This window comes from Rhinichthys klamathensis, unplaced genomic scaffold, assembly GCF_029890125.1.
Source record: "Rhinichthys klamathensis goyatoka isolate OS25496 unplaced genomic scaffold, OSU_Roscu_1.1 h1tg000090l_1, whole genome shotgun sequence".
In the NCBI taxonomy this organism is placed as follows: domain Eukaryota; kingdom Metazoa; phylum Chordata; class Actinopteri; order Cypriniformes; family Leuciscidae; genus Rhinichthys; species Rhinichthys klamathensis.
The window spans coordinates 3,756,475-3,778,121 of NW_026606629.1; the positions used below are offsets into that span (position 1 = coordinate 3,756,475).

Sequence of the window (21,647 nt, forward strand, 5' to 3'; positions counted from 1 at the left end):
TAATGAACCACTGAAACGATTTTGGAAACGTTATTTTAAGGTAAAAAAAATGTACTTAGTGTTGCTTTAAAGGTATTTAATTGTCAGGTTTTTCTATTTAGGCCTACAGCTAGCTAATTGCCTGCACAGAATATGATGGCATTATAATATAACAATGTAATATGTAAAGATAACGTTTTCAGTGGCTTCATAAATGAATTAAAAACATTTTTTTTTAAAGCAAAGCACACCTTATGCACATTTTCTAGAACTGAACTTTGCTGTATGTTTGTGTAATTAATTAAGAGAAAGTACACCGCCATCTGACTCCGACGAAAGTGACTTGAACGCACCTGCCGTCGTAAACACGACTTCCCACCTCGTACGTACGAACTTCCCAGGAGGACGGACTTGAACGCACAATTAGCTCATGCACACACCCGATGCCTATGATGCTGCACGTGCATGATGCCCAATAATGCTGTCAAGGTAGGTAGGACGCTAGGTTTTGAGAAACAGAGTCACGACTCCAGACTGGCGGGGAGATGAGGACACAATGAATTCATCTGTGGGTAGGTTCTTTCCTTTTGGTAGTTACCCGGGATTGTTGCTAATAGATTAAGACGGCAAATAGCGATTTAATCCATGACATTGAATGATAAAATGTTACGAACATTGCCTCATTATTCATATGATTTCACCTTGTTAAGTTATTGCTTTTTACGTATTGTGTGGCATTGATTATTGATAATATTTTAATAGCTGGCCATTTAAAAAAACAATACAATAGAATTTAAGATATTATGGGAAAATGTAGATTCATATGTATTTGTAAATAACAAAAAGCTTTAAATATCAGTGGACAGCACAACCTAATCAGCAGCCTTATTCTTTATGCTATCCACTCAAGACAGATGTTACCATAAAAAAAAATTGTACCTTGTTATATATATATTAATAATTGCCTGCAGTTTGTATGGATATATACTTCCAAAAACAAGCACACTTGTTTTTTTTACGGGGTTTGCAGATGTACGGTGCTTTTCCCAGGACTGTCTCAGAAATGAGGTGTTTACAGTGCTGGGCAAAGGGGGATCCTGGGAGGTTGCTATTTTTAGCTCTTATTTCATCATTCCTCTGCACAGTGCAGTAAGATGCTCACTGCATCTCAATGATTGAGGATTGGAACAACAGCCCCCTTCTCTTTAATAGGTCCACATCTTTTAAATCAAAAAAACATTTTAAAAGGACAAACGGATCTTGCTCTTATGTTGTTGCTTTGCTCTGCAGATTCTAAGGCTGTTACGTAGTGCAGTATTGTGTTCCTTACACATGGAGCATTAGGACATTCTTCATGGGCATTCAGTAGTGTTTGACAGAATGATGTCTCTTGATACTAAACACAATATATACAGGCACAGATCCATTCACAGTGTTTCTTCCAAGGTTGTCATAACAGCATGAGCCAGATTGGTATCTAACGCCATATGCCTGACCTTAAATATGACCTATGCCTTTAAAGTTTCCATCCCATGTATAATCCGTCAGACTTTTTGAATCACAACGGAAGAGCCTTCATCTGTGTTGAATGAATGCACTCTTGCACGTCGTGGATGTGGTGTAGATTTGAGGATCTTAATTCAAAAGGAATAGATACTGTTGCACAGAAAGTGTCTTCATTTTCCATTTAGATTATTTTAATTGTTAGTTCCACCCAAAATTTAAATTTTGTCATTATATACTCACCCTCATGTCATTCCACCCACCCACCCACGTGAACATTCTTGAGCTCCTGTTTATCATAACTGATGGGTGCATTGATGAATGTCTATATGTGAATAAAGGCCTAAATTCATATATATATATATATATATAAATAATATATATATAATAATAATATAAAGCAACCGTGTCTCTTCAGAAAATTAGGACTAAACCGATCAATTCATATTTATAGTTTTACAATCTCTTTATGAACTTTTTGAAGCGTCTACGTTTCAGTTGCGTAGCTGGCTATGGAGGGATAGAAAGCTCTCAGATTTCATCAAAAACATTTTCATTTGTGTTCCAAAAATGAACGAAAGTCTTACAGGTTTGGAGTGACATGAGGGTGAGTAATTCATGACAGAATTTAAATTTTTGGGTGAACTATCTATTTAAATTCGGACCTAAGCACACTGTCACGGAAATATGAGGGAAATATGAATATCAGCTTCCTCACTCAGAAAAAAAATGTAGGTGTTCAATTATTTTTTGAACGTACCCTGATAATTGTTTTGCATTTGTAGTGGAACATTTTCAGATATTTTTAAAGATATCTTTGGCAGTTCTGGTCATTGAATGTTAAGAAGCATAACGTTTCTCTTTGATAAGATTCAGTGAGCAATTTACACAGTATATATGTTGGAAAACGAAAGGGAAATAACTTTATTATGTTTGACACTAATTTCAACAATTTCAATTCCATCTGCTTGGACCCCTAAGTACAGTGAAAGATGATTACTTTACTTAAATTGCTGAACTGTTTTATTATTATAACGGATCATTTAAATTTTACAAAACACCTTGATTGAAGCCTTTACATTTCAAACTATTTGCATACAATTTATAGCATAGGGGCCTATACATTATACTTTAGACATTGTTTGAAGGAGAGCAAGATACAATTACCATACTCTTTAGATTTGAATGTGAAATGATCTTAAGAAAAGAAGATCTTGAATACTAGTTTATTTTCATAAGTTATTTAAAATGCTGCTGTGTACTGTATGCAGTCCATTATTACAGCGATGTGCTATAGGCAGAATGGAGTGGTTTTGGTACTTTTGGTATACATTATGAAATGTGTCAAAAGGAGCAGTTAAGTCTTTTTTATGTAACACAGTGAGCTATACTAACTACATATTTGATGATTTGATGTCAGGCAGACAGGGGTCTAATTGTGTGGGCTGTCAACAGGCACCAAAGCCATATGTGTTTGTGTTGTAGTAGGTCACACAACACTGTTGTAGAAGTGTCTTTGTGCAAGGAAAAACAACACAGAAGCAGTGACCTTTTCTGTCTAGAGATAATGAGAGAGGAAACCTACCAATGTAAAATATAGAACATCGTCAGCATTGGGCCATGACAGTTGAGAGAAAGCAATTGAGAGAAATAGAGAAATGTCATGGGGAGGTGCTAAATGTGTTAAAAGCATTTTGGTGGTGTAAAATGACCTCAAGAAAATTATTCACCGAAGGAGAAATGAATTGCCATTATGTGAAATGTTTTTTTTTTTTTTTTTTTTTTTTTTTTACATATATTAAGCATATCCATATAGCAAATCAAGAAATAATTTGGCAGTTGAACAACAGCAATAGAAACCTTTATAACACCATATATATTACATTAAATGTTGATTTATGCATTCAAAGCAAGTGCAAGCACAAGGGAATATGCAAGTTTAGGTTTGCACCGCAACATGTGAGCATAATGAAAAAAAAATTTTACAATTTACATGCATTTTTATATAGAACATGCCTAAATCAACTGTAAAATTTAGCAATATAATGTAAAAAGTGAATTATTTATTTGATGGAGCTAGCTGTTCATCAGTTAAATTGCAAATGCAAGGACACTGCAATCACATCACTGCAAGTTGATTGTGATACTTTTATGTGTTTCCTCTTTCCCATTGATGTTACATAAAAGGCTGCAAAATGCAAACCCCTGGCCATCTGTCTGGAGATGAGGGCAGCAATTTATTATGATATAGTTTCTCAGTCAACCAGGATAGGTGGCACAAATGAAGCATTTTAATTAAAAACTGCTGAGACATTGGGGGAGGATGCCATGGCAAGGTTTCCCCCCACACACACACTGCTTATGCTTCATCACTGCAAAACAAATAAGGCCATCAGAATAACTCAGACAATGAGGGGAATCGTGTGTTTTACATAAACCAATTACATAAACAAGGTATATAGGAATTCATATAAATTTCCCGGGCGCTTTCTGCCAACAAATGCCAGAGAAATGCAAAGTTTATTTTTTATCCAAATAGAATAGTTTATTATTTACCCCAAAATGTGAGGGTTAGAGTTTCTTACAGCATTGAGGAAATTCCCCCACAACACTAGACTAAGCAATAAACCTGCATTTACATTATTATTATGTTTTTATTGATTCACTCACCAATGGAAAAAAAATACAAATGTTGAGTTGTAACTTGAGTCAGCATTTTCTCTATTTAACGACTGTACGTTTTGAACATACCCTGAAATGCGATGATACCCACCAATATTAGCCTACATCATAATGGTGAAAACCAAAGTGTACATTAAAGTTGTGGTCATAAAGTGGTTTGGTCATAAAGTGGAAAAAGAAATACTAACGATACAACACTTTTTGAAGAATAATGCTGTAGACCAAAATACATGTCAGCTGACCGAGGGGACAAGGTTATGCTTTTGTCCATTGAGATGTTTACTATCATTCCAGGTCTCTGTATTCTCTTGGAGGTTTCCATCGCTATGGTGACAGCAAGCTGCTGATGTCACTGCCAAGACATGTCATTGGGGTTAGTGGCCTTCGTTCTGTCCCTTTTCCCTCTCCTTTTCATTTACATCAAAACCTGAGCATTAGATCGGCAACAATATGATTAGAGAATAATCTCTTTAAGCCACCTCTGTTGTTTTTAAATGAATTTGCTGCTTGGTAAAACATGTAAATATGAAACCATGAAAACATGTTGGATCTTTTGGATGGAGGTTGCCTTTTATTCTTCCTCTGACTGCTAATTATGTTCTCTGTAATGAGCCCTAGAGGCATGCTAATCACATTAGCACCGTATTTACAGGGAGGAGAGGTGTCCAAGGTGTAGTTTTACACAGGGACAGCTGGAATATATCTATATAGAGAGGGGAAAGTGAAGGAAATGTTTTTAGGAAATGTTCTGATGATATATGCAGTTCATGCTCATTAGCTTACATGAACATTCAGTTCTTTATTATTACACATTTCTTTGGTCTTTTCCAGCCTAGCCTTGGCTTCATATTAAGCCAGATGGTGTAGTAATAAATATCACTCAGCAAAAGAGAAAATGTGGCTTGAGCTACATTAACCAATATGGTTGCTGAGCACACTCAGCTATGATCTTTTACTGTACAGATTGTTCTGTGATCTTAATGTTGCTTGTTAGGAATCAAGTTAAATAATTACTTTATTACTTTTTTTTTTTTTATCACCATGGAAGGTACTGCTGTACTGGTCATCTTATTGTATACAAGTTTCTCAAGCATGTGAGTGATGATGCCATCATGGGAAATACATTATATCCAAATTACCTATTTAAGTAAGCCTTTGATACCCTGTTGACGTTATGTTTCTCTGTGGTAGCAATAGAGAGATTTTCAATACTTTCTAAGTAGCACAACTAAGAAAACATTGTAAGAAATTCTTAATCCAGCCTTGGCTGGTTGGTTTTCTGGTCTTAGCTGGTCAGTTACTAGAGCGGTTTTGGCAACCTTTCAGCAGGCCAGGCTGGGAGAACCACCAGCTAAATCTGGCTGTGAGACCATTTCAAACCAGCTAAGTATAGCAAATGATCTTAAGCAGTTTTAAGCTGTTTATATATTTATTTTATTGTATTTTTTCAGGAAGGATATAATATGAACATGTAAGAACATTTAAGTTTAAAATGTAAATTTTGTTTTGGACACTGGACAAAAAATTTGCCTGATGATCACGGCCAACTGAACTTAATAATTCATTTACCTACTTTAAGACAATTGAAAGAAAAAATATTATATTTCCATGGAAGCAGAAGGAGAAGCTTATTAAACAATAATGCAGTTCATTAAAAATGCATGATACAACAAGGACATAAAATGCAGGTCAACTCAGCACAGCTTGTTTTTGTGAGAGAACAATTCAAAAGTTTCTCAATGGCAAAACATCAAAAAGCAGTATGGTTTGCCTCTCTCTTGTCCAACTTTAGAATGTGACACAGTAATGTATCGCTGTACACCACAGGGGAAGTACCACCTCCGCTGCCCCACCACAGGCACAAGGCAACCTGCTCTTTGAAAAGCTATTCCCAAATTGCATTCCTTGACTTGCGACTTCACTTAATTATTTCCACCCTCAGTAATAGCATATCTGCCATTGGTGGGTGTAATGATTAGGTGTCAGTGGTTTTTGTCCCGCTGAAAACCCTGTTTTTTACACCCAGCCTAACATTCAGGCTGAGTCAGATCGCTCTTTGCCGCCTGCTGTCTCGAACCCCTTCATCTCTCCTTCTTCCCATCCATTGCTCGTTTACCCCAGATTATTCTCATGGCTGATGCTTAACATAGATGATTTTCCCACTGTAGATGATTTTTTTTGCAGCTGTATGATCTGTCTCAATTAACACGAGTTCCATCAGACCTCTCATAAGGGTTAAAGAAAAACATCCACATGGCGCTCTTCTCAAAGTAAAACCAATTACTTGACAGGTCCATGTGCTTTTGAGCAAACAGAGAAGCTGTGGCTTGAGGCAAGCAGTAAAATGATGCAACTGTGGAAAAGTAATAATGTGCTGGAGCTCATCGAGCCCTGTTTGTTTTATTGTGAAAGCAAACAGTGCTTATCACTGAAGGATGAACTCTCCAGTCGTGTATTTATAGCAACCTAATAGATCCCAAGTGTGTAATCTTTTTAGGGCAAAATATTGATTTTTGAATTGTAATCAGGACCTTTCTTGCTGTGTTTGACTGCATAAAGTGGGATTGAAACAATAAGCAGTTTATAATGTACTATTCTGTTTATTAAAATCCTAAGTCTCACAGTTTTTAGGTAATTAAAGTTTGATTGTGTATGTGTCAAATGTTGCATTGAGCAACATTAAGCATAAATTCAGAGCCCCAGCTGCATTCATTTCTCATGTCTTTAAATTTTCAAATGCAATATCTGCTTTTTAAATCAAAATTTAATTATTTAAACCTAATGCTGAATTATTAAAAGCTGACACGTAAGCAAGACAGCTCGCCACGGTTAAATTATGGTCGAAATTAAAATTTAAAGGTAGAAGACATTTTTTGGTCATTTCTTCCCCATTATTTATTTATTTTGCTTTTTTTTTTTTGGCTTTAAGAAAATGTGAATCATCTTCATCTATCAACTCGATAGTTTTTTTTTTTTTTACTAATTTTGTCCAGTCCTTAAGCATAATTTCAACATTTGCCTCCATAAATATTTGTGTGATTTACTGTAATGTCAATGGCATTCAGTCCCAGGGTTAAAAGGAAACGATCTCGGTTACTTCACTGTAACCTTGTTCCCTGAGAAAGCGGAACGAGATGCTGCGCTGCTCAGCGCATTGGGAACGTCTTTAGTTGTGACCAGCTGTGAATATTGTGTGTAACACGTCGATAGAATTGACCCGGAGGTAATATAGCCTCGGTCGATGACGTCATCGGCGCGCACCCGCAACACGAGGCTATAAATAGATGAGCCGCAGGTGCATCGTCAGGATATTTTGTCTGAAGAGCAGTCCTGGGACATCTTCAGCACGGCAAAGTAGCGCAGCATCTCGTTCCGCTTTCTCAGGGAACAAGGTTACAGTGAAGTAACCGAGATCGTTCCCTTTCGAAAGCTACAATCGATGCTGCGCTGCTCAGCGCATTGGGAACGAGAATACCCACGCCGCCGTGCTTGAACATGTCTGGACCCCAACGGTTGTGCATGTGCTCACAAGAACGCAAGAAGGCCTCAGACACTAGCCTGTGATGTTGACTCAAGGACATGAGAGCCCGGAGTGGCATGAACATCCAAACTATAAAACCTTATGAATGTGTGCGGAGAGGACCAACCTGCCGCATCACAAATCTGTTGTAAGGGGGCACCCCTCGCCAAAGCACTAGAAGAAGCGACCCCCCTGGTAGAGTGAGCTCTGAGACCTATAGGCGAAGCTTGACCGCGCGCCTCATAAGCCAAAGCAATTGCATCCCTGACCCAATGAGACATGGTCTGCTTGGTGGCAGCTCCTCCTCTGTTACTACCACCATAACAGACGAATAATTGCTCTGACTTACGGCACTGGCTAGTGCGGTGGATGTAAGCCTGAAGAGCACGGACTGGACACAGTCTATGAGATTTCTCCTGCTCCGGCGTTGTAAACGGTGGAGGACAGAAGGCTTCTAGAATGACCGGATGTACAGACGAAAATGGAACCTTAGGCAGGTAATCAGGATGAGGATGCAAAATTACTTTCACCATTCCTGGGGCAAAGTCTAAGCAGGATGGAGAGATAGACAGAGCCTGCATATCCCCAATTCTCTTCAAGGAAGTTATTGCCATTAGAAAAACCATTTTTAGAGTCAGAAGTTTATCAGACGCTGACTCTATAGGTTCAAAGGGGGTTTCAACCAGACCCTCGAGGACTATAGCTAAGTCCCACGAAGGGATCTTGGTTTTTACTGGAGGCCTCAGTCGCCTGGCCCCACGAAGGAAGCGAGAGAGCAGAGGATGTCTCCCGAGCGGCGCCCCGTCAACCAAGGCGTGGCAAGCCGAAAGAGCGGCCACATAAACCTTAAGAGTAGCAGGGCATGTGCCTGTTGATAATTTCTCTTGCATGAAGTCCAGAACTGAAGCAACCTGGCAGTTGACTGGATCTACATTGTGTACAACACACCACCTTTCAAAAACACCCCATTTACTGGCATAACTTTGTCTAGTGGAGGAAGCCCTAGCACTCAGAATAGTCTCAATAACAGCAGGCGAAAGCCCAGTGTCCCTCAGTTGGTTCCCATCAGGGGCCAAACATGAAGATTCCACAGGTCGGGCCTGGGATGGAATATCGTGCCCTCCGCCTGAGACAGAAGGTCCCTCCTCTCCGGAATCGCCCAAGGCGAGCCGTCGAGGAGAGATATTATCTCCGAGAACCACACTCTGTTCGGCCAACGTGGCGCTATCAGCAAGAGGCAAGACCCTTGTTGGCGAACTCTGGCTAGAACTCCCGGGAGCAAAGAAACTGGAGGAAACGCATACAGGCGCATCTTGGGCCATGAGTGCGCCATCGCATCCAGACCCAATGGAGCTGGGTGACTCAGAGAGAAGTAGAGGGGACATTGCGCTGTCTGCTGGGAGGCGAAGAGGTCCACCTCTGCTTTGTAAAATTTGGTCCAAATCTGTTTCACTACTTCCGGGTGGAGTTTCCATTCCCCTGTCGGTAGTGTCTGTCTGGACAGTAAATCTGCTCCCACATTCAAATGCCCTGGAATGTATACTGCCCTGAGTGACAGGAACTTGTCCTGGGCCCAGAGAAAAATCTGCCTCGCTATTCTGTTCAGATTGCGTGAGCGCAGACCCCCCTGGTGATTTATATAAGAGACTGCTGCTGTGTTGTCCACCCGCACTAGGACATGACAGCCCCTCAATTGATGGAGAAAATATTTCAGAGCCAGAAATACGGCCATCAACTCGAGGCAATTGATGTGCCAATCGAGCTGATGACCTTCCCATTCCCCTTGAGCTGGACGGCCATCTAAGACCGCTCCCCAGCCCATCAGGGAGGCGTCCGTCGTTAGCAGTCTGCGACGACACGGCGCCCCCAGAGTGGGACCCAAGGCAAGGAACCGGGGTCTGACCCACAGAGATAGTGTACGAAGCCCGCGGCGCGTCACTTTGATGTGCCTTTGAGGATTGGCTCTTGGATGAAATCCTCTGGCTTTTAGCCACAACTGAAATGGTCTCATGTGCAACAGCCCCAGAGGAATCACCGTGGATGCTGACGCCATGAAACCCAACATTTTTTGGTACTGACGAACAGTGAGTTCTTGGCCTAGCCTGACTTTGCTCATGGTCTGCTGAATGGTCTCGATTCGAGCGGGAGACATTTGTGCCCGCATCGTGACCGAATCCCAAACAATCCCGAGATAAGTCGTTCTCTGGGCAGGAGAAAGAACACTTTTCTTGGTGTTGAGTCTCAACCCTAGAGCAACTAGATGAGCTAACACGATGTCTCTGTGTTGGAGCGCCATCTCTCGCGATTGTGCTAGTATCAACCAATCGTCGATGTAATTCAAAATGCGAATGCCCTGGAGTCGTAACGGAGCCAGTGCTGCATCCATGCATTTCGTGTATGTGCGGGGTGACAAGGCCAGGCCGAATGGAAGAACCCGAAACTGGTACGCTTCGCCCCCGAAAGCGAACCTCAGGAATTTCCTGTGTTGTGGCAATATTTCTATGTGAAAATAAGCGTCCTTCAAATCGATCGTGACGAACCAATCGTGATGTTGAATTTGCGTCACGACCGTCTTGACGGTTAACATCTTGAACTTGAGCGCTTTGACTGTACGGTTTAAGCCTCGAAGATCTAAGATTGGACGCACCCCCCCATCCTTTTTGGGAACCAGGAAGTATCTGCTGTAATAGCCTGACTCTCTCTCTGGAAGAGGAACATGTTCTATGGCCTCTTTGCTCAGAAGGGTTTGCAGCTCTTGCGACAGTACATGCATCAGCTCCGGTTTCACGGAAGTGAAGACCACGCCGTTGAAACGTGGAGGACGACGAATAAATTGGATTCTGTATCCTATCTGTACTGTGCTTAATACCCACGCAGAAATGCCTGGCAGAAGTTTCCACGCTGCCAGACTTTCTGAGAGTGGTATCAATTTTAATACTTCCTTTTGAGGGGATGTTGGATGTTCCGTGTCCTGAATGACGGCAGGAAACAACGGAACATCCAACATTTCGCTGGAAACCGCTGCCCCCCGAAGCACGAGAGGTGGCAGGGATGGAGAGGTTTTGTGAGGGTAACGGGAAGGGGCGAAAAGATCTTGCATGCGCCCCATCCCGTGGGGGGCTACCCCCACCAGATTGGGCGCCAGACCATCAGGACTTCTTCTTTCTGTTAATGATAGTCCTGAGGTCTGGCTTGGGAGGTTGCTGAGCACGGCGAACCTGTCCCCAATCCCTGCGAGGGGGAGCACGGTCCGCTACACTCTGCTTCTTTACCTCCCTAGGTTTTGAAGGACCGGGGCGGGGCTGGGTGGCAGACGGCCCCTCCCCTTGAGTGCGGCGAGGAAGAAACTGAACAAACGCTTCCTCGTGTTTCTTAACTTCCTTAAAGCGGGTGACAACGGTGTTCACTGAGTCACCAAACAGCCCAGATGGAGAAATAGGAGAGTCAATCAGAAACAAACGATCTTTTTCCTTAATCCCTGTCAGATTAAGCCACAGATGCCTCTCCGTGCTGACTAAAGCAGACATTGAACGGCCGATGGCACGGGCCGTCTGCTTGGTCGCACGAAGAGACAGATCTGTGGCACGACGAAGCTCAGAGAATGACTCTTCGTCGATCGTACTGCCCGCACTCAAATCCTTCAACAAGTCAGCCTGGTACGCCTGTAACACTGCCATAGTGTGCAGCGCAGCACCAGCCTGACCTGCAGCTTGATAAGCTTTCCCCACTAAAGATGATGTTATACGACAGGGTTTAGTGGGGAGGGTAGGTTTCTTTATCGAAGATGCCGAGTCGGGAGAGAGATAGCTCGCGAGCGTCTCTTCAACCCGAGGCATCTCCGTATACCCCCGCGCCTTTGCACCCACGATAGTCGAAAAAGTCGACGTCGAGGGCACAAACACGCGAGAAGTATATGGTTTACTCCATGACTTAGATAGTTCGTCATGGAGGTCCTCGAAAAAGGGAAGAGACTGATGTTTTGGTCCCTCCCCTCTGCCACCGGACAGAAACCTATCCCCTAATTTAGACTGCTTGGGGGTCTCTTGTTCGCGTGGCCAGTCAAGCTGTAATCTGGCCACCGCGCGAGTAACCACCTCGAGCAATTCCTCGACAGATTTCTTTTCACGAGAGGAATGCTCAGAGGCTGGTTGCTCGCGGTCCGAAGACCCAAGAGATACATCATCCCCCTCGTGAGTCGAAGAAGCACCGGAGCGCGCTTCGAAATCACGAGAAGGGATGTGTGGATCTGGTGACGCAGCAAGCGAAAGGGACGGACCCGTCTCTTGCTCGTCATGCAGATCCATACGAGAGCCCCACGATGATAATGCGGGTGCGGTCTGGAAATAGTTCAGACGGGAGCGAAGCATCTTAACCGTGAGCTGGTCACAATGCTCGCACCCGCCCTTCTCTATAGCCAGAACCGCGTGCTCTTCCCCCAAACAAACAAAACAGTAATCGTGTGTATCCAGCTCAGACATGGGACGGGAGCATGGAGGAACACAACGCTTACTATTTTGTTGGCTCATTTCTCCTCTTTTTTTACTTTCAAAAAACTCTTTGATGTAGCGTGAGAGAAAAAAGATTTGAGAAATGAGAAATTTTCTGCACACTGCCTGACAAAACTAACTCCTAACAAAGATCTGAGAACAGATGAGAGATAGAGAGAGTGTTTGCGTTCACACATGCACAGAATGGTCTGAAGACAAAAGACCTGACGATGCACCTGCGGCTCATCTATTTATAGCCTCGTGTTGCGGGTGCGCGCCGATGACGTCATCGACCGAGGCTATATTACCTCCGGGTCAATTCTATCGACGTGTTACACACAATATTCACAGCTGGTCACAACTAAAGACGTTCCCAATGCGCTGAGCAGCGCAGCATCGATTGTAGCTTTCGAAAGGGAACTGAGAGTTATTCCCTTGCTTCTTGAAGGTAGGATACTCCATGTGCATTTGCATGCTAATAGAGGTGGTAGCAAATGTACTGTGTGCATAGTAACGCTAATATTAACCATTCATCAAGAGGCTTCCAAAGACATTGATTCTCAAGTCAGGGCAGATGTGCATGATAGATTCCCTGTCAGTGCTGTGCTGGTGTTATTCCAGGCACCTGTTTATAATGAAGTACATGGGATCCATATAATGTCACAACTGAAAACTGGATGGCTGTGTTTCTACTCACTCGCGTAAAGCTAGTGCCGTTGCTTACATCAAAGGAAATGCTGAAGTGAGAGCAGGAGGTCCCTGCAGAGGAAACCAGAGCTCTATCTCTTTGCAAATGTGTGCATGACTGTGGTAAAAAAAAAATGAGTTGAGGATTTCAACCTGTCTTTGTCAGTGTTACAAGCGCAGGAAGTTTCTGTCCTCAAACTGTGGTTTGTGCAAAGAGTTATTGTTTTAAGCATTTAGTGAATTGTTTTTAAAACAGAACTAAATTCTGATGGTTAAGCCACATATTATGTGGTTGACTACTAGTGACTAAACACATATGTGCCTGCACAGTCTATATTCTTTGTTGCTTAGCAACGCCATACTTAACTGTTACTTATAATAATAATAATAATATTATAATATATACTTATAGCCTAATAATATTATTATTAAAATTGAGTTTTTTTGTATTGAATACCATTTACCCTTTACACAATAAAATCACTATAATACATTCCAGTGGCATATTGCTTTTTAATTTTCTTGAATTTAGATTGGTTCACTATACAAAATACAGTGACAATGTTTCAGGTATAACAGGAAAGCATATTGGGTGCCTGTAAGTTTTAGAGCTTATAACTGCATATTTTTTTTACTTATATCCAAAAAGACAAGGCCTTAAAGGGTTAAACTCTTGTCACTGTAACAGACGCAATCTCTCTCTCTCTCTCTCTCTCTCTCTCTCTCTCTCTCTCTCTCTCTCTCTCTCTCTCTCTCTCTCTCTCTCTCTCTCTCTCTCTCTCTCTCTCTCTCTCTCACACACACACACACACACACACACACACACACACACACGTCAAGTCACTTACATTTTAGATGCAATATTGAATAAGCAGAAAAATCGGATTTTCTGCTCTGAAAATATAAATAAGCATAAAAATTGAATAAGCACTTTGAATATTCTAAACAGAATAAGCACTAGTCGCTAATGAATAAGTACTAGTACTTAATGGAATAGATACTAGTATCTAAAAAATAAGTACTAGTAGCATGAAAATAGAGACTAGTAGGTTAAAATCATTAAATGTTAAAACGGCTTGCCATATTGGCTCAGAGAGAGAGAAAGAGAAAATGACCTTTTAGATACTAGTACCTATTAATAGATACTAGTATTTATTCAATAAATACTAGTACTAAGTCATTAGATACTAGTACCTATTAAATAGATACCAGTACTTATTCATTAGCTACTAATACGTATTCAAAAGAATATCTAAAGAATAAGCACTAGTATCTAAAGAATAGGCACTAGTACTAAAGAATAAGCACTAGTCCCAAATGAATAAGTACTAGTACTTAATGGAATAGATACTAGTATCTAAAAAATAAGTACTAGTAGCATGAAAATAGAGACTAGTAGGTTAAAATGATTAAATGTTAAAGCGGCTTGCCATATTGGCTCAGAGAGAGAGAGAGAGAAAATGACCATATTCAAACCACAATATCTGACTTTCTGAGGGTCGGAGCTAATTACTTTAAATTAGAAAGTTGTTCGGCTTGAGGAGAAGAATATACACGCTGAGTTTTGTAACTGTAGGTAAAACTAACTAAGTTATAACACACTTTATATGTCCTTTTTTAGTCATGAAAATTAATTTCCTCTCCGTGGCCAAACCGTTCGAGATATCAAAAATCTGTCCACAATTTAGCATCCTTAATGTCTTGACTTCATGCACACCGAGTTTGGCAATGATTGAATGAATTGCCTAGGAGTAGTACTTCAAATTCCACAGCAAGCGTTTTCCAAACAACCCATAATAGCCGATTTCCTGTTGGGCTGGCGTAAAACTTGACCAGGGGAAAGATGTTCGGCCCGATGAGATCTATATGTGTACTAAGTTTCATATTAATTCATGCAAGCGTGTTGGATATATGGACCAAATTGTTGGACCCCGTTCAAGGGGGCGCTGTTGAGCCCCCCTGCCACGCCCGGGTACCAGCTTCAGCCCGGCCCTGATGGCTGTGGGCTCTGACCTGTGTGCAAAGTTTCAATAGTTTTTGAGCACGTTAAGAGCCCCAAAAGCCCCTGAAACCTTGAACTCCATTAAAAGCAATAGACAAATCCCTCACACACAGAGACGAAGAGAGAGGGAGAGAAAATTCTCAGGGTTGTATGCTATTTTTTTATATATAAAAAGATATATATCCAAAAAGACAAGGCCTAAACTTTAACAAGGGTTAAACAATCACTGTAACAGACACAATCACACACACACACACACACACACACACGTCAAATCACTTACATTTTAGATGCAATATTGACTTTTTTTCTGTTTCAGCAGCGAAAATAGTTAAACAAAGATCACAGCAGAACCATCGAGCATCTCACAGCAACGCGTTCTCATTACTGAATGATTCAGCATTTTGAACGAATCGGTTGACTCAAAGATTCAACGACCAATCCATAATCTGTCTCATTCATGAATGACTCAGCCGTTCGAACGAATCGTTTGAACGAATGAATCAATGACTCGCTCATTAAGACGGTCGCCTGGCGACACCTAATGACGGTTTAGTGATATGTTTAAAAGTATGATTCTTTCCAACGATTGTTAATTAACTCATATTTGAAACATAAGCTATATATATATATATATACACACATATGTATACACAAAAATAAAATAAAAACACATTTGAAGCGTGTTTGCTTACTAAATTGTGAGCTGAACGAAAGTTGCAGCAAAGATCAGCAACAGGAGTCAAAATTCATTAATCACGAGAGTGAAGAGCTGACTGAAAAAAATGATGATGGAATATTTTGTGTAAAAGCGCCTATTTAAGCGAATCTGTCATTTACTCATTTGTTGTTGTGTATTACCTGAAAACCGGAAACAATCGGCCCCCGATATGGTGCTAATTTTAAAGTGACACTAAAAAGTATGCGGCTGCACTGGCATTCATAACGGTGCGCGTCCATGGCGACGAGCAAGCAGAACAGAGCGAACGTTTTTTCATTTCCACTTCCATAGAAATTCATTCGAGCGCACTGCGAGCGCCACCACTATGTCCGTGCGGACGTCCTTACTTTACTTTCACTTTTATATTAGCGATTTAAAAGGCCTCGCTGGTGTCTAACGTCGATTAACCGGTGGGAAAAGATCCTCACAGCCACATACCTAATATATTTATATTTAATTACAATAGCCATACCTGATAAAAAAGTTTTATGTACTGAGTTGATATCATTTTGGACACAAGAGGGCAGTATAGCCCTTTGTATTACTTGATGTATTTATTTTTTAACTGAATAGCACATTCTGGCTGTTTTTAAACTTGTACATTATTCTTAAATTGAAAACAAGAATAAAATGGGGTTAGTTCTGATATTTGTGTAATTTTATCTAGAAATAAATGGTGTATAATTAATTTTTTAGAAGATATGAGGCTTTTAGTGTTTACTTTTTTGACATGACTTTAATCCCTCGCCATAGCAAAACAATTTGAGATATTCAATAGCCATTCACAATTTAGCTTCTTTAATGTATTTTCATCATGTTGAAAAAGTTTGGTGGGAATTGAATAAACCACTTAAGAGGAGTGGGTAAAAAATCAGAGGCTTTTTTAGCCAAAAATCCACATTCAGACAAAAATATCTGACTTTCTGTTGATCCGAGCTAATTACGGTAAATTAGAAAGTTGTCCGGCTCGAAGAGTACAATATACATATCGAGTTTTATTACTGTAGATAAAACTAACCCCCCCCCTTTTGTCAAAAGCATTTAGGAAGTGACACACTTCCTGCTGCCAGTTGGTGGCGCTATAACTTTGACTCACAATAGTCACATCCATGTGATCGGGCTCTTACAACGAACACACTGTTGAAGTTTCATCAAGATCAGTTAATGTATGCAGTAGTTATGACACACTTCCTGTTTCACGTTTCTCGCCATAATTTTGTTTCCTCGCCACGGCCAAACCGTTCGAGATATCAAAAATCCCCTCGCAAACTTTCATCCTCAATGTCTTGACTTCATGCTGACCGAGTTTCGTGCCGTTTGTTTGAATTCTCTAGGAGGAGTATTTCACATTCCATTGCGTGTGTTTTACCAACAACCCTAAATAGCCGACTTCCTGTTGGGCTGGGGTAAAAAGTAAGAGTGTGAAGTATATATGAAACGAGGAGATCTACATGTGTACCGAGTTTCATATTATTACATGCAAGCGTGTTTGATTTATGGACCATGTTTTCGGACCCCGTTCCAGGGGGCGCTGTCGAGCCCCCCTGCCACGCCCGGGTACCATCTTCAGCCCGGCCCTGATGGCCGCGGGTTCTGACATGTGTGCAAAGTTTCAGGAGTTTTTGAGCATGTTAAGGCCTCCAAAAGTGTCCAAAAGGTAGCAGAAAAATAATAAGAATAATAATAATAATAATAATAATAATAATAAATAATCCTAAGGAAAACAATAGGGCCTTCGCCCTTTGGGCTTGGGCCCTAATAAATATATATATATATATATATATATATATAAATATAGCTGCGAGCAGCGATTACGGGCCCAAGCCGGTGGCACCGCAACCCCGGTGCCTTTAGTTACCTAAAGGCACCGGGGTGGCGGTACCACCGGCTTTGGCCCTTCATCGCTGCTCGCAGCTATATTTATATATATATATATATATATATATATATATATATATATATATAAAGCCGGTGGCACCGCCACCCTGGTGCCTTTAGGGTTATTGTGCACGACGTGCAAAAACGTAACCCTGCTTTGACTGTCGAAAAGAAGTGTGCTGTAGAGCTTGTATCAGTGTGGGCTCTGCAAAAGTGTGCATTGAGGGCACATATCAACCACAAAGTATGCGAGAGCAACCTTCTGAAAGGTCAGGTCTACATCCAGGTCTACATCTGCCGTGTGTTTACATCATAGTAGTGAAGTTTGAAGCAATCAGGTGATTTCAAAGCTTTTTGAAAGTGACAGACTTCCTGCTGCCAGTTGGTGGCGCTATAACCGGGGTGGCGGTGCCGCCGGCTTTGGCCCTTTCATCGCTGCTCGCAGCTATATTTATATATATACACACACAAACACACACACACACACACACACATATATATATATATATACATAAATATATATATATTGTTTTTTTAAGAGACAAGACAGAATATTACTTGCCTGATCTGATTAGAAAAATAGTGTTTGTGTGTGTGTGTGTGTGTGTGTGTGTGTGTGTGTGTGTGTGTGTGTGTGTGTGTGTGTGTGTGTGTGTGTGTGTGTGTGTGTGTGGCGTAATTGAACAATGTAGACATAAAAACATACTCCGTCCTTTTGTTCATACAGGACATTATTCAAACTGCAAAGTGTTTACTTATATTTGTGTACACTTGCAATAAAACACAACATTGTGCTTTTGTCAAGCTATAAACTCTTGTCAAACTGTAAACTACAACTGTCACCCAACCAAAATCTCTTACACACACACACACACACACAGTTTAAAAGCAAAAAATATCAAACAATCCTATTTAAAAACAGTCTGTGGGAGCCATCTTTTGGACATTCATCATATCGCATTGGTTTTCATTTCTTGTCATCAAACAGAGCCCTAATCTGTTTATTTTTTCAGTTACACATTCTACATTGATTAAAAAAGAAAAATCAAATGTGTTTTTATTTTATACAGAAATAAATAATCTATCATTCAGATGAGAATAAAGTTAGTGTTAGTTCAAATTTTAAGGAAAACAAATATATGATCTGAAATATAGCACATTCATTTAAAATTCATTCAGGTTCAATTACCAAACATACAATCTTAATGTAATTTAAAGCAAACAATACATTTAAAATATATGGGTTGTATGACTATTTTTTAATATAAAAAGATATATATCCAAAAAGACAAGGCCTAAAGTTTAACAAGGGTTAAACTCTTATCACTGTAACAGACACAATCACACACACAATCACACACACACAAGTCAAATCACTTACATTTTACATGCAATATTGACTTTTTTTCTGTTTCAGCAGCGAAAATAGTTAAACAAAGATCACAGCAGAACCATCGCGCATCTCACAGCAACGCGTTCTCATTACTGAATGATTCAGCATTTTGAACGAATCGGTTGACTCAAAGATTCAATGACCAATCAATCCATAAACATCTATCTCATTCATGAATGACTCAGTCGTTCAAACGAATGAATCAATGACTCGCTCATTAAGACGGTCGCCTGGCGACACCTAATGACGGTTTAGTGTTATGTTTAAAAGTATCATTCTTTCCAACGATTGTTAATTAACTCATATTTGAAACATAAGCTATATTTATATATATACATACATATACACACACATACACAAAAATAAAATAAAAACACATTTGAAACGTGTTTGCTTACTAAATTGTGAGCTGAACGAAAGTTGCAGCAAATATCAGCAACAGGAGTCAAATTTCATTAATCACGAGAGTGAAGAGCTGACTGAAAAGATGATGATGGAATAGGCTATTTTATGTAAAAACGCCTATTTAAGCGAATCTGTCATTGTACTCTTTTATTGTTGTGTTTTCCGTGAAAAATAATAGACTATTGAACTCACAATTCAAGCAATCGGCCCCCGAAATTGCACTAATTTTAGTGACACTAAAAAGTATGCGGCTGCACTGGCATTCATAATGGTGCGCGTCCATGGCGACGAGCGAGCAGAACAGAGCGAACGTTTAGTTAATTTCTACTTCCATAGGAATTCATTCGAGCGCCACCATTTCAATGTCTGTGCGGACGTCCATATTATACTTTCGCTTTCAAGTTAGTGTTTTTAAACCCCCCAGCGGGAGGTTTACACAATTGGTTTACACAATCACACGTTGATTAACCGGTGGGAAAATATTCCCATAGTAACATCCCTAATATATAAATATTTATAAATTCAATAGGCCTACCTGATTTTGAACACAAGAGGGCAGTATAGCACTATATATGATTTGGATTATTATTATTTTTGACTAAACAACCATTCTGGCTGTTTTTAAACTTAAAAATAATTCTTAAATTGAAAAAAAGGAATAAAATGGGTTTAGTTCTAATATTTGTATAATTTTATATAAAAATAAATGGTGTATAATTACATTTTAGAAAGATATGAGACATGCCCTGATTCTTTTTTTGACATTACTTGAATCCCTCAACCATAGCAAAACCGTTTGAGATATTCAATATCTGTTCACAATTTAGCATCTTCAATGTATTTTCATCATGTTGAAAAAGTTTGGCATGAATAAAATAAACTACTTAGGAGGAGTAGCTAAAAACTCAGAATCTGAAATCCACATTCAAACCAAAATATCTGACTTCCTGTTGGTCGTAGCTAATTACGGTAAATTAGAAAGTTGTCCGGCTCGAAGAGTACAATATACATATCGAGTTTTGTTACTGTAGATAAAAGTAACCCCCCCACTTTTGTCAAAAGCATTTAGAAACTGACACACTTCCTGCTGCCAGTTGGTGGCGCTATTCAGAAAGTCAGATATTTTTGTCTGAATGTGGATTTTTGGCTAAAAAAGCCTCTGATTTTTTACCCACTCCTCTTAAGTGGTTTATTCAATTCCCACCAAACTTTTTCAACATGATGAAAATACATTAAAGAAGCTAAATTGTGAATGGCTATTGAATATCTCAAATTGTTTTGCTATGGCGAGGGATTAAAGTCATGTCAAAAAAGTAAACACTAAAAGCCTCATATCTTCTAAAAAATTAATTATACACCATTTATTTCTAGATAAAATTACACAAATATCAGAACTAACCCCATTTTATTCTTGTTTTCAATTTAAGAATAATGTACAAGTTTAAAAACAGCCAGAATGTGCTTTTCAGTTAAAAAATAAATACATCAAGTAATACAAAGGGCTATACTGCCCTCTTGTGTCCAAAATGATATCAACTCAGTACATAAAACTTTTTTTATCAGGTATGGCTATTGTAATTAAATATAAATATATTAGGTATGTGGCTGTGAGGATCTTTTCCCACCGGTTAATCGACGTTAGACACCAGCGAGGCCTTTTAAATCGCTAATATAAAAGTGAAAGTAAAGTAAGGACGTCCGCACGGACATAGTGGTGGCGCTCGCAGTGCGCTCGAATGAATTTCTATGGAAGTGGAAATGAAAAAACGTTCGCTCTGTTCTGCTTGCTCGTCGCCCCGTTATGAATGCCAGTGCAGCCGCATACTTTTTAGTGTCACTTTAAAATTAGCACCATATCGGGGGCCGATTGTTTCCGGTTTTCAGGTAATACACAACAACAAATGAGTAAATGACAGATTCGCTTAAATAGGCGCTTTTACACAAAATATTCCATCATCATTTTTTTCAGTCAGCTCTTCACTCTCGTGATTAATGAATTTTGACTCCTGTTGCTGATCTTTGCTGCAACTTTCGTTCAGCTCACAATTTAGTAAGCAAACACGCTTCAAATGTGTTTTTATTTTATTTTTGTGTATACATATGTGTGTATATATATATATATATATATATATATATATATATATAGCTTATGTTTAACAATCGTTGGAAAGAATGATACTTTTAAACATATCACTAAACCGTCATTAGGTGTCGCCAGGCGACCGTCTTAATGAGCGAGTCATTGATTCATTCGTTCAAACGATTCGTTCGAACGGCTGAGTCATTCATGAATGAGACAGATTATGGATTGGTCGTTGAATCTTTGAGTCAACCGATTCGTTCAAAATGCTGAATCATTCAGTAATGAGAACGCGTTGCTGTGAGATCCT

General features: G+C 39.9%; 1 protein-coding gene across 1 annotated transcript in view; it reads left to right on the top strand.

Annotated features, from left to right (window-relative positions):
- Positions 1-453: 453 nt before the first annotated feature.
- The window catches only part of LOC130085888 (diacylglycerol kinase gamma), a 203,275-nt gene continuing 182,081 nt past the window's right edge, over positions 454-21,647 (top strand). The window contains exon 1 of the mRNA XM_056251876.1: positions 454-551. The gene's annotated coding sequence lies outside the window, so the exon portion shown is untranslated. The remainder of the gene's footprint in view (positions 552-21,647) is intronic.